This window comes from Arachis ipaensis, chromosome B2 (assembly GCF_059453495.1).
Source record: "Arachis ipaensis isolate K30076 ecotype BB chromosome B2, ASM5945349v1, whole genome shotgun sequence".
Lineage (NCBI taxonomy): Eukaryota > Viridiplantae > Streptophyta > Magnoliopsida > Fabales > Fabaceae > Arachis > Arachis ipaensis.
This window is the reverse complement of record NC_142437.1, coordinates 34380431-34395202: the sequence shown is the minus strand read 5'-3', so window position 1 is coordinate 34395202 and position 14772 is coordinate 34380431. Positions and strand designations below refer to the sequence as shown.

The 14772-nt window shown below is 37.2% G+C and overlaps 1 pseudogene; it reads right to left on the bottom strand.

Moving 5' to 3' along the window:
* Positions 1–13328: 13328 nt before the first annotated feature.
* On the bottom strand, positions 13329–13814 carry LOC148573542 (uncharacterized; annotated as a pseudogene).
* Between the last annotated feature and the right edge of the window lie 958 nt (positions 13815–14772).

Here is a 14772-nt window from a genome sequence, read left to right as displayed (position 1 = left end):
AAGACTTCCAGGAACTTTTCTACCATATCAGAGAAGATGGAGAGCATGCACCTCTGAAAAGTTGCAGGTGCATTGCATAGACCAAAAGGCATTCTTCTGTAGGCAAATACGCCAGAAGGACAGGTGAATGCTATTTTCTCTTGATCTTTAGGGTCCACTGCAATTTGATTATAGCCTGAATAGCCATTCAAAAAGCAGTAATAATCATGACCCGCTAGTCTCTCTAGCATCTGGTCTATGAATGGTAAAGGAAAGCGATCCTTTCGGGTGGCTGTATTGAGCCTTCTGTAGTCAATACACATACGCCACCCTGTAACTGTTCTTATAGGAACCAGTTCATTCTTTTCATTATGAACCACAGTCATGCCTCCCTTCTTGGGGACAACGTGGACATGGCTCACCCAGGGGCTATCAGAAATAAGATAAATAATCCCAGTCTCTAGTAACTTAGTGACCTCTTTCTGCACCACTTCCTTCATGGATGGATTTAGCCGCCTCTGTGGTTGAACCACTGGCTTAGCATCATCCTCCAATAGGATCTTGTGCATGCATTTTGCTGGGCTAATGCCCTTAAGGTCACTTATTGACCACCCAAGAGCTGTCTTGCGTGTCCTTAGCACTTGAATTAGTGCTTTCTCTTCCTGTGGATTTAAAGCAGAGCTTATGATCACTGGAAAAGTGTCACCCTCTCCCAGAAATGCATACTTCAGGGATGGTGGTAGTGGCTTGAGCTCGGGTTTAGGAGGCTTATCCTCTTCCTGAGGAATTTTCAGAGGTTCTTTTATTTCCTCTGGTTCCTCCAGGTCAGGCTGAACATCTTTAAATATATCCTCTAGCTCTGATTCAAGACTCTCAGTCATATTGATCTCTTCCACCAAAGAGTCAATAATATCAGTGCTCATGCAGTCATTTGATGTGTCTGGATGCTGCATAGCTTTGACAGCATTCAACTTGAACTCATCCTCATTGACTCTCAGGGTTACTTCTCCTTTTTGTACATCAATAAGAGTTCATCCAGTTGCTAGGAAAGGTCTTTCTAGGATGAGAGTTGCACTCTTGTGCTCCTCTATCTCCAGCATTACAAAGTCAGTGGGAAAGGCAAATGGCCCAACCTTGACAATTATGTCCTCAATCATGCTTGATGGATATTTAATGGAGCCATCAGCAAGTTGGAGACATATCCGGGTTGGTTTGACTTCTTCAGTCAACCCAAGCTTTTTGATAGTGGATGCAGGTATTAGGTTGATACTTGCTCCAAGGTCACATAGGGCTGTCTTGGTACAAGCGCCCTCTAATGTGCATGGTATCATAAAGCTCCCTGGATCTTGAAGCTTCTCTGGTAAGCTTTTCAGAATGACTGCACTGCATTCTTCAGTGAGAAACACTTTTTCAGTTTCTCTCCAATCCTTCTTATGACTTAAGATCTCTTTCATAAACTTAACATAAGAGGGTATTTGCTCAAGTGCCTCTGTAAACGGAATCTTTATTTCAAGAGTCCTGAGATAGTCTGCAAAGCGGGCAAATTGTTTATCCTGTTTCGCTTGGCGGAGTTTCTGAGGATAAGGCATCTTGGCTTTATATTCTTCAACCTTAGCTGCTGCAGGTTTATTCCCTACAGAGGTGGTTGGAGAAGCCTTCTTAGAGGGGTTACTATCAGCACTCTCAGGTGTCTGATTCCTCATTGGCGTTTGAACGCCAGGATTGGTTACAGAATGGGCGTTTAACGCCAGCTTCCCACCCTTTTCCGACATTTGAATGCCAGAACTGGGCAAGGAATGGGCGTTTAACGCCAATTTTCCCCCCTTTTCTGGTGTTTGAACGCCAGAAGTATTCCTCTCTGGGCTCTTACTGTCCTCAGAGGAATGTTGGGCAGTGATTTGGTTATCCTCTGTCAGTTGTTCCTATCTTGGCTTTTTGCCACTTTGAACTGATACATTCAGTGTCCTTCCACTCCTTAATTTAACAGCTTGGCATTCTTCTGTTATCTATTTAGATAGCTGCTGTCTTGTCTGATTCAATTGTGCTTCCATATTCTTGTTAGCATTTTTAGTGTCTTGGAGCATCTCTTTAAATTCTACTAATTGTTTTGTCATAAGGAGTAATCGCTGATTAAGCTCAACAATCTGTTCTTGAGGATTAAGATCAGTAGTTACTGCCATAGCTTCTACTTTTGTAGAGGACTCACTGTTTGAGTACAGATGTTGATTTCTAGCAACTGTATCTATGAGTTCTTGAGCCTCTTCAATTGTTTTTCTCATGTGTATAGATCCACCAGCTGAGTGGTCTAGGGACATCTGAGCTTTTTCTGTAAGCCCATAGTAGAAGATGTCTAACTGTACCCACTCTGAAAATATTTCAGAGGGGCATTTCCTTAGCATACCTCTGTACCTCTCCCAGGCATTATAAAGGAATTCATGATCCTCTTGTTTAAAGCCTTGGATGTCCAGCCTTAGCTGTGTCATCCTTTTTGGAGGGTAAAATTGATTCAGGAATTTGTCTGATAACTGTCTCCATGTTTTTATGCTTGCTGTGGGTTGGTTATTCAACCACCTCTTAGCTTGATCTTTTACAGCAAATGGAAACAATAATAATCTGAAGTCATCCTGATCCACCTCTTTATCACGTACTGTGTTAGCAATTTGTAAGAACTGTGCCAGAAACTCAGTAGGTTCTTCCTGTGGAAGACCGGAATACTGGCAATTTTGCTGCACCATGATAATGAGCTGAGAATTTAGCTCAAAGCTGCTTGCTTTGATGGGAGGTATACAGATGCTACTCCCATATGCAGCTGTAATGGGGTTAGCATATGACCCCAGAGTCCTTCTGGACTGTTCACTTCCACTTATGTCCATGATGGAGAATAGGGAATTGGTATGAATTATTTTTTTTAAAAGTGACCGAAAATAATAAAATAAAATAAAAGGAAAATAAAATAAAATTTCGAAAACTAAAAGAAATTAAAATCAAAGCAAATTGAAAACTAAATTAATTAATTAATTAAAAAGATTTTGAAATTAGCAATAAAAAAAAGATATGATTGAAAATTATTTTGAAAAAGATATGATTTAGAAGATATGATTACAAAAATTAAAAATATTTGATTTTTGAAAAAGATTTGAAAAGATCAATTTTTGAAATTAGAATATTGACTTGACTAAAAAATATGTTTTGAAAATCTTTGACTAAATCAATGCAAAATTTCGAAAATTATGAGTAAAAAAGGAAAGAATATTTTTTTTTATTTTTGAATTTTAATGAGGAAAGAGAAAAATAACAAAATGACACTAAACTTAGAAATTTTGAATCAATATAGAGAAAACAAACAAGAAAACTTTGAATGTCAAGATGAACACCAAGAACACTTTGAAGTTCAAGATGAACACCAGAACAAATTTTCAAAAAATTTTTAAGTAAATAAAAGCACAAAAGACACCAAACTTGAAATTTTTAGAAAATCAAACACAAATTTTTGAAAAAATAAAGGAAAACACAAAGAAGACACCAAACTTAAAATATGAAACTAGACTCAAATAAAAGACTCTAAACCAACAAAAATAAAATATTCCTAATCTAAGCAACAAGATAAACCGTCAGTTGTCCAAACTCGAACAATCCCCAGCAACGGCGCCAAAAACTTGGTGCACGAAATCACAATCACACTTTTGTAATTCCGCACAACTAACCAGCAAGTGCACTGGGTTGTCCAAGTAATACCTTACATGAGTAAGGGTCGATCCCACGGAGATTGTCGGCTTGAAGCAAGCTATGGTTATCTCGTAACTCTTAGTCAGTATATCAATAATTCTGAGATTTAATTGTAAAAAGTAGAAGAACATGAAATAAATACTTGTTTTGCAGTAATGGAGAACAGGTTGAGGTTTTGGAGATGCTCCATCTTCTGAATCTCTGCTTTCCTACTGTCTTCTTCTTCAAGCACGCAAGGCTCCTTCCATGGCAAGCTGTATGTTGGGTTTCACCATTGTCAATGGCTACCTCCCATCCTCTCAGTGAAAATGTTCAACGCACTCTGTCACAGCACGGCTAATCATCTGTCGGTTCTCGATCATGTCGGAATAGAATCCAGTGATTCTTTTGCGTCTGTCACTAACGCCACTCGCGATTTTGAAGCTCGTCACAGTCATTCAATCCTTGAATCCTACTCAAAATACCACAGACAAGGTTTAGACCTTCCGGACTCTCAAGAATGGCCGCCAATGGATTCTAGCTTATACCACGAGGATTCTAATCAAGGAATCCAAGAGATACACACTCAATCGAAGGTAGAACGGAGGTGGTTGTCAGGCACACGTTCATAGGTGAGAATGGTGATGAGTGTCACGGATCATCACATTCATCAGGTTGAAGAACAAGTGGTATCTTGGAATAGAACAAGCATGATTGAATGGAAAAAAACAGTAGTAATTGCATTAATCCATCAAGACACAGCAGAGCTCCTCACCCCCAACCATAGGATTTAGAGACTCATGCCATAGAAGTTACAAAATGAAACGTGTAATGTGTCATGAGGTAAAGATACAATAGCAAAAAGCTCTTATTTATAGAGAACTAGTAGCCTAGGGTTTACAGAAATGAGTAAATGACGTAAATATCCACCTCCGGGCCCACTTGATGTGTGCTTGGGCTGAGCATTGAAGCATTTTCGTGTAGAGACTTCTCTTGGAGTTAAACGCCAGCTTTTGTGCCAGTTTGGGCGTTTAACTCCCACTTTTGTGCCAGTTCCGGCATTTAACGCCGGAAATTCTGATGCTGACTTTGAACGCCAGTTTGGGCCATCAAATCTTGGGCAAAGTATGGATTATTATATATTTCTGGAAAGCCCAGGATGTCTACTTTCCAACACAATTAAGAGCGCACCAATTGGGCTTCGGTAGCCCCAGAAAATCCACTTTGAGTGCAGGGAGGTCAGAATCCAACAGCATCTGCAGTCCTTTTTTAGCCTCTGAATCAGATTTTTGCTCAGGTCCCTCAATTTCAGCCAAAAAATACCTGAAATCACAGAAAAACACACAAACTCATAGTAAAGCCCAGAAAAGTAATTTTTATTTAAAAACTAATAAAAATATAATAAAAACTAACTAAAATATACTAAAAATATACTAAAAACAATGCCAAAAAGCGTATGAATTATCCGCTCATCACTTAGCTTGATATTAAACCCCTCAGTAGTCAGAAAATAATCTTCAAAATTATAGTTATCAATATCCCTATTGACATCAAGAGGCTTCAACTTGTTATTAAAGATATTAAAATCGACATGCATTTGCTCGACATAAAGGCTGTCATCAATACTAATTAATTCAATCTTCTATTCTTTTGTCCAAAGAAAGAGACTTTGATGCACAGTAGAAGGCACAACTCCAATACCATGAATACAATCACGCCCCAATAGAGCATTATAACTAGCTTTGGAAGAAATAACTACAAACACAGCGTTTGTTGTGATGGATCCTACTATCACCAAGAGAGTGACTAAACCTTTAGCAAGTGTCGAAACACCACTAAATTCTGTTACTGAAATATTGGTCGATACCAAATCATCAACATACTTTCTTACTTTACGTAGCATTCTCTCAGAAAAAAAGACTAATTGCAGCACCACCATCGATAAGGAATTTGTTAACAAGAAAGCCATTCAAAGTTGCTTTCATGTGCAATGGCCAAAGATGTGCATTTTACTTTTCAGTAGGTTAAATGAAATGCCCCACCTCTTCATTCTCATTCATGAATAGGAAAATGCTTCATCACCAAAATCAATTTGATAATCCTCACTAAAATTACCTTCACATTGACCCATAAAGTCAGCAGGTATGATAGAAACTGTTTCTAAAATTTCTTTGTCATCATCAATGTATTCCTCATCGAGATCAGGGTTAACATTAGTAGTCAAATCTTTCTTAGGCAATGAAGTTTTAATTGCTTTACCTTTCCCTTCAACCATAACTGGCTCCTTCCCCTTTGGAATTATTTCTCCATCTACTGGAAACACAATTCATTTCAGAGCATAAAGTTTTGTCCCCTGGTTAACTGAAACAGAAGGAACCTGAGATTGAACTTGATGAAAATGTCGATCACCTTGATTACTTTAAGCTCGACCCCAGGGATATGTATAGTGACCACGACCTTGACTGCGCCCACAGTATCCATAATGAGCTTGATATTGTTGATATTCTTTGAACTCTTGACCCTCAATTCTTGGTAATTTTTAGTCAATCCAGACCTAAAATTTGGGCTGGATGCAAGGGAGATGAACAACCATCTTGGAAACACTTGGAAGATTGTCCCACAAAACGTTTTACTTGGTGGAGTTGTCAAACTTGTACCTCTTTATGAGCCAATTCCTTTTTTATTTACTACTTTTCAAAAAGTAGCAACTGTGTAACGACCTAGTTTTTAGCAAAATGGGATCTTTTCTGAAGAAACAAAATTTTTTCGAAAGTTCTACAAAACAGGCTCTTCTACTGCATCATCAAGTACCTCACCATGTCATCAGTTACCAACTAGCAGATAACTGCAGTTTCAAGCCACCTCAACTGAAAATTTTGAAAATTAGAGTACACAGTTAAACTCTTTTTAATGAGCTGATTTTGAATATGTAGAAAAATAAATAATAATATTTTATATTAATATTTTATTATAGATTTTATGATAATAATATAATAACCAGGTCTAAAATCTATCGGCACAGATTAATGCTGACACTCTCCAATGAACTTAGGTATGCTAAGACATCCTCATATATCTTTTATAATTGAGATAATCATGTTACTAGAATCATTTAGACTAGTAGCTCATATATTTACTCTAGTAAGTTAAATACTTGTGATCTTATACTGATTAGCTTTAGTAATTATCTCTTTAGTGATATTTTATCACTAATTCTTGATGACTAACCACCTTACTTGCAATGGCCCACACCAAACAACCACCTCCTCCTTCCATTCTCTTCTAGTTTCTTCAAGAAAAAGAGAGAAAAAGCTAGAGAACTTTCATGGCTTCCATGCTTCTAAGCTTGGCCCTTTTTCTTTCAAAACTCAAATAAAAAATATAAAACGATTAAAGTGTTCTTCTCTTCTTCCTCTTCACTATCATATCAGATTACATAACGTAGACCAAGTACTTTGGTTGTTTCCCTTTCTTGAAGGTTCGGCCATCGCTAAACCATGGAAGAACTTGATGTTTTTGATATTCTTGCTTAGGAACTCTCATCTATAAGCCTTATAGAGCAAGAAACAATCATCTTTAGCTTGAGAAAGGTGAGAAAATCCATCCTAAGTCCATGATAAAGGTTCATCCTTCATGTGTCCCTTGGATCAAAATCTGTTTTTGATTCAAAATTACGTGAAAAAGTGAATTAGAAATTACCTAGAGAAACTGGTTTTTGGAGCTATTTTAAAGAGGGAAGGTTTGGTAAATTAATTTTATTCTTGATGTTTGATTGTTAAATGATTGTTTGGTGTTGATATTGAGTGTTTATATGGTGAAATAATCATGTTTTCATGAAGAAATTAAGCTCAAAATTCAAGGAACCTTGAAGTGCATCAAATCTGCTGGCTGTTCGATAATTCAAGGGATTGAATTCAAGCTTGTTTGATGTATTTTGATGTGTATTAGTGGCTGGAAGTTGTGTTAAAAAGTTGATAAAAATTGGTTACCAAAAAGTTTGTAAAACATGTTAAAAATCAAGCTAAAAATCATGAACATGATCATGCAAGTTCTGGTCATAATTATGCAAGGATAATATGATAATTTCACACTAAGGATACAATAGAAATTTGATAAAAGTTTGAGGAAAAAATGGTAACTTAAAAGCCTAGGGCTATTTTAATAATTAACTAAGGTTTTAGGGCAAAATGGTCAAACTAATTTTCAAGAGTATTTTGGAAATTTTAAAAACATGTAGGGTAAAAATATAATTAGATAAAAGTATAGGGGTAAAAGTGTAATTAGTTAAAAGTTAAAAGGTTTGGGGTAAAATAAAGTTCAGGAGCTAAACTATAAATAACTAAAAGTTTGGGATCAAATTATAATAACCAAAATTAAAGGACATAAAAGGAATTAAAGTAAAAGATGAGGATATAAAGGTAAATAATGTAAGAGTTTGGAGACATAACAGTAATTACAGTAAAAGACCTAGAAAGATAATTTAAAGTCTAGAACCTAGAGGTTCTTTTTATAAAAGGCCTAAGGAGAGGTATGAGGAGAGTACTGTGATTGATTAAGATGTTAAAAGAATCAAAGAAAGAATAAAATATCTTATGGAAACAGAAAAAGAGATGTTGAAAATAATTGCTGAGAGAGTGATGCATCACTATTTCGTGGTGCATTCTATGCTGAATTTAGGGAATTTTATCACCCTTTTCCCACATTTATTCCATGAAATGGCATGGTTTCATGTATTTCCCTTAATTAGTGCTTAAATGTGAAAACATACTTTTTAGGCCTTAAATTAGCTAATTTTAATTCATCTTTGATTCTACTAGATGCCTTGATGTGTTTGTTAGTGATTTCAGGTTGAAAAGGCTAGGAAAGGATGAAAGGAATGAAGAGAACAGCATGCAAGATGGAGAAATAATGGAAATCAAAGATTTGGGATGCATTCAATGACGCGCACGCGTAGCAGACGCGCGCGCGTGAAATTGAAGTCGCATGGCAACGCGTACACATACATGACGCGTACGCGTCGATGCTCGCACGTGACTTCATTAAAGTGAAAACACTGGGGGTGAATTCTGGGCTTCTCAGGCCCAAATCCAACTCAATTCTGAGCCTATTAAATGCAGAAATCAAGAAGAGTCAAAAGGGGGGGGGAGAACACATAGTTTAGTATTCTGAAACTATACTTGTAACGAGAAATTATTTATGAAATTCTATACTATCAAAAATCCGTTCATCAAAATGGCGCATTTGCCGGGGAATTGCAAATGTGCGCTTGTTATTGGTTATTGTATATATGTGAATATTGTGAATATGTTTGCCTTTTGCTTCTTTGTTAGTTTTTGGTAGTTGTAGGAGTTTGTTCTCTTTATTTGTTTCTAGTTTTTTGTTCTTATTCTCTTTTGCTACCATGAATTATCATCCTTTTGGCATTGAATTTGGTTACAACTATGTTGTAGGAAGTGGAGATTATAATGAGAATGTGCATCAAGGATGGAACAATCAAAGGTGGGAGGAGCCTCAAGCATATTGTACTTGTCAACAACCACAACATGCCTATGAGCCTCATCCTCAACATAGCCCTCAACCATACTCACAAGTCCCTTTTTACCAAACCCCTTCCTATGACCATTATCCATCATATAACCAATCACCCTTACCTCATCCTTGTGACCATTATGTAAGGAAATCCATAGAGCCACCACAATTCCAACATCAATACTCCCAAGGACCACACATTTCATATACACCACCTCCATATTTTTACCAAGAAGAACCACCTTCCTATTATAGAGCCTTTCTCCAAACTGATGAACCCTCCTATCCACCCCAAGCCCTAATGGATGATGATTCTCTCACCTTGCTACTTCAAGGACAAATAGAAATGCAAAGGGAGGTACTAGAATTCACGGCCACCTTAGACGAGGTGATAAACCGATTAGCCTCTCAATGCTTGAATGATCAAAGCACTCCCATGACCACATGTGGAGAATCAATTGAAGGAACAATTGGAGGAACCTATGATTGTTGAAGTAGAGGAAGAAGTGGTTGAAGACTTAGGAGATGCGGAACCTCCATGGGAATCTAGAGTCATAGAAAATCCCTCCAAGAAGATTGAATTTGATGTTGAGGAGGAGAGTGCACAACCTCCAAAGCATATTCCATATGAAGAATTGGATGGGATAGAGCAAGAAGTGAGTTCCCTTGGTGATGAAGATCATGCATCAAACCTTCTTGGTGGTTGATGAACGGATTTTTGCTAGTAAAGAATTCACAATAAATTCCCATTGCAAGTATAGTTTCTAAACCAACAATAATCCTTTCATACAAAAATTTGGTTGTCACAAGTAACAAACCCAATAAAAGTAATAACCGAAGTATTCAAACCTCGGGTCATCTCTCAAGGAATTACAGGGAGGTGTAGTTATTATTGGTTATGAAAAAGTATCTTTTTGGGGTTTTGAAATAAGGAACAAGGAAATAAAATGGCAAGAAATTAAATTAATAACTAAGAAAACTCTTGTCAAGGTATGAAAACTAGAAGTCCTATCCTAGTTATCCTTATCAATTATGATGAAAATTGTCCATTGCTTCCACTTAGTTAACCTCTAACTATGAAGGAAAGTCAAGTGGATGAATCAATTTGATTCCTCAAGTCCTAGTCAACTCCTAATGAAAAACTAGCTTTAGAGGGATCCAAATCAACTAGCAACTTTCAATTATCAATCAACAAAAGAGTTTGATAACTCAAGAGTCTCTAATTACTCAACCAAAGCCAAGAATATAAAAATCTAACTTAAAATCCTCCCAAACATTTTATCAAACAATTGGAAGGCATAACATAAAAACATAGAAAACTAGCAAGGAATATTAAATCTAAACAACCAATTGCAAACATCAATGACTAACAAATAAAGAAAGCAATCATAAATATGAAATACCTCAAATTGCATTAAATAGGAAATCAAATCTAACATGAGAATTCATAAACTAAATTGGAAAAATAAATAAACCAACAAGAGAAATAGATAAACTAAAGTGCTAGAACTAATAAGAGTAAAAGAGAAACTAAATTAAAGCAAAGTAGAAATTTAAAATTGAAAATAGCTAAACCTAAGAATCCTAAAACCTAGAGAGAGGAGAGAGCCTCTCTCCCTAGAAAACTACATCTAAAACCTAAAATTATGTGAATGAAAGTTGTGTGAATGAATGAATGATTCCCCCACTCTGCAGCCTCTATTATGTGTTCTCGGGCTTGGAACTGGGCCAAAGAGGAGCCCAGAAATCACTCCCAGTGCCTTCTGAAATTTCTGCACATGGCGCATGTCACGTGTACATGTAAGTCACGCGTACGCGTCGCTTGGCAAAATTCCTTGTCACGCGTACGCGTCAGTCACACGTACGCGTCGCATGTCTTCTACGCTAGTCACGCGTACTCGTCGCCCATGCGTACGCGTCGCTGCCAGCTTCTCAAAACTTCATTTTCTTATGTTCCTTCCACTTTTGCATGTTTCCTTTCCATCCTCTAAGCCATTCCTATCCTATAAAGCCTGAAAACACTTAACACATAGATCACGGCATCGAATGGTGATAAAGGATAATTAAAATTGACAGTATAAAGGCCCAGGAAATATGTTTTCAACTATGTCACATAATTAGGAAGGATTTGTAAAACCATACAAATTACATGAAAAAGTGAGCAAAGAATTTATAAAAACCACTCAACTTAGCACAAGATAAATCATAAAATAGTGGTTTATCAATCTCCCCACACTTAAACATTAGCATGTCCTCATGCTAAGCTCAAGAGAACCAAAAGAGTGAAGGCAGAATGGTGGAACTTATGCAATGCAACCTATTTAGATGTGAGCTACCTACATGCATCATACTATTCTAATTACTATATATATATATATATATATATATATATATAAGCATGCATGTAGTCAAATTGAGTTGAATTTTCAAGAAATCATATATGTACAATCAAGGGCTAAATCAATCATATCAAAACACATTCACAATTGAGTTGAGTTAATCAAAAGAGTTCACAGACTTGCAAGACAAGCAATGATCAAATATGGACATATGGAAATGAGCAATTGAACCCTCACTGGATTTGTATATGCACTCGAATCACTCAAGTGTTTGGGGTTAAACAACTCAACTCTTCCCTAGTCATGCTTTCTAAAACTTTGTTCTTCATCTAACAAATCAACAAATATTTAATGTACAAATGCAAACATCATGAGGGATTTTCAAGGTTGTAATGGGCTAAGGTAAGGAAGAGGGTATATATATATCTGGCCAAGTGAGCTGTACCTTGACTAACCTAAGTTCTCACCTAACACACACATACTCTATATAATTCTAAAATCATGCCTAGCTACCCAAAATCTCACCTTTACATATTTTCATACACTCATGTATCAATTTTTTTTATTTCATCACATATGAATTGATCTTTTATTAAACTTAATGTTGGGGTAATTTTGTCCCCTATTTATTTATTTATTTATGTATATTGTAATAATAAAGTTTTTTTTATTATCAATGCATATGTTTCTCTAATTTCACATGAGTAGGCACCCAAATTTCCAATATTTGTCAATATAAGCAAAAACACATTCTCATTAACCATAGGTCCCACATTTTTCCACACTTAGTTGACACACAATCTCTATCTTAAGCTAATCAAAGATTCAAATAACATAATTAATTATTTTTCCACTTAAGACTAGTGATGTGGTAATATAAAGAACAAAAAGGGGGTTAAGAAGGCTCAATGTGGCAAACAAAGGTAAATGGAATGGTAAGCTATTTGGGATAAGTGAGCTAATATCAAATGATGGCCTCAATCACATATAAGCATGAACATACACTAAATAATGGACATATAGAATGGAACAAAACAAAGATTGTAATCATAGAGAGGAAAACACACAAGAATAAAATATTATGGTTAAATAATGCAACCATGCAATTAAGCTCAAAAACTCACGGGTTGTGTGTTCTTAGCTCAAGACCATATTCCAATTATATATGTATCATGCAAGTTACGAAAGGTTTTAACTCAAATCAATGTGAATCTTAAATGCCTTTTCTAAGAAAAAGATACATTCCTTGAAAATTTCATCAATTGACCAACATTTATTATATATATATATATATATATATATATATATATATATATATATATATACTAAACGAGATGTTGTGATTACGAAAAGCTAAAAGTTTTTAGTTTAACCCTATTTTCAATCAAATCAATTTCTCATATACCAAATGGGTAAACTAAACTTAATAATCCATATTTTTCCACATCACAACTAATAAACCAAAAGTGTAATTCAAGCTAAATATCCAAGATATATACAAGCCCAAAGTGCAGAAAGCAACAAAGTAGAAATAAACAAGAGTACAATAAAATAGGAATGTGTAAGTGCTAAAAGAAAAATAAAATAAAATAAATCAAAATACAGAATAAAGCAAAATAGGATAAAAGTCTGAAATGGTTCACCAAAATATAATTCGCCTGAGACGGCGACCTCCCCACACTTAAATCATGGCATCGTCCTCGATGCTCTCAGTCAAGCCGGGTGTGAAGGGTCATCGCCTACTAAAGGGTGTCCTGCTGGCTCTGTCGGCGGTGGCTATGCTGGTGCCTGAGGCTTTGCAGGCTACTCAGGCTGAGTCTCCTCGTGCTGTGCCTGCTGCTGGTCCTCCTCCTGCTCATCCTCCTCCTCAGAGTGCTCTGAGGATGTGTCAGGCTCGGAGGGGATGTCTGTACGCCCAGTAGTCACAAGCAGCTTTAGATGGGCATAGCGTCGCTTTTTACGACGCTCAGACTGCTCATAACGCCGCTGATTGCGGCGCTCCATCTGATCAAGGTGCTCAAAAAGGCGGTGCACAAGATGATGGACTGGCTGAGAGGCGGATGATGGTGCTGCGGAAGCAGGTGGTGCTGCAGGTGCTGAAAGTGCTACTGAGGATGTGGCTGCATCAATAGAGGTAGTAGTTGTAGGTAGTTTGTGGCCTAGAGGTCCAAACCGCTTGCCATGCGGAATAACCTTCTTGCAGTCGGCAATCAGTGGTCTCTCATCCTCTAGCTCCCAAGGCACCTCAGCTCGACGAGCCATCTGGGTGATCAAATAAGGAAATGGCAGGGTTCCTCTGACATGAACTCTAGACATGTACTTTCTGATGAACTGTGGAAGGTATAGGTCCTTTCCTTCCTTGACGCACCAAATGAGGATGATCATGGCAGCTGGCACCTCTGACTCGTGAGTACTAGGCATAACATAATTAATCAATATCTGTTGCCACAGCTTAGCCTCATCATTGAGATAGATAATCTTGATACCCCGTGGAGTGACCTTTGACTTTCCCATAGCCCACGGAACATCAGGATCAATGGCTATGGTACGCCGTACAGCATCCCAATCAAAACTCATGAATCTAATAGACTCCTCAGCCTTCTGATAACCATTTGTATCATATGTTTTAGGCTGGAAGTGGAGGATATCCTCGATCGCCTCCTCAGTGACTAAAATCTGCTTTCTCCTAAGTTGCACTGCATCAAGGGTCATCCTAAAATAGTTAGAACAGAACTCACGGATCCAGGATGCGTTTACTTCTGCCAGATCTCTTTCCAGAAATACCCAACCTCTCTGTTTGATCTGCTCTTCAGTGTACTTCTTTAATTCGGTTGGGATTTTGAATGTCCTTTCCAAATAGAGGTGCCGTGTGTCTCGAAAGACTGGAAACTTGAGTTCACAGTAAAGATTGGCAAATTTAACTGGGTCATTCGCAGGCACCAGTTGATCAGCTTTTTTTTATCGGTAAAGTTCTTTTCGCGCCAAGATTCATCCGAGAGGATATCCGCTAGAGCAACGGATGACTGTCCTCTCTTTCTTTTACCGGAACTGGCCTTATCCTTGCCTTTTCCTTTCAGATCAGACATCCTGAAAAATAGAAATTCCAGGATACAGATTATCAAATAAAGCAGAGGAAAGAAAAGCAGGTAAGAAGCAAGCAGACAGGAAGCCTGAAACAAAAGGAGACTGAGAAACATGTAATGAAAGAAGCATCAAGAAG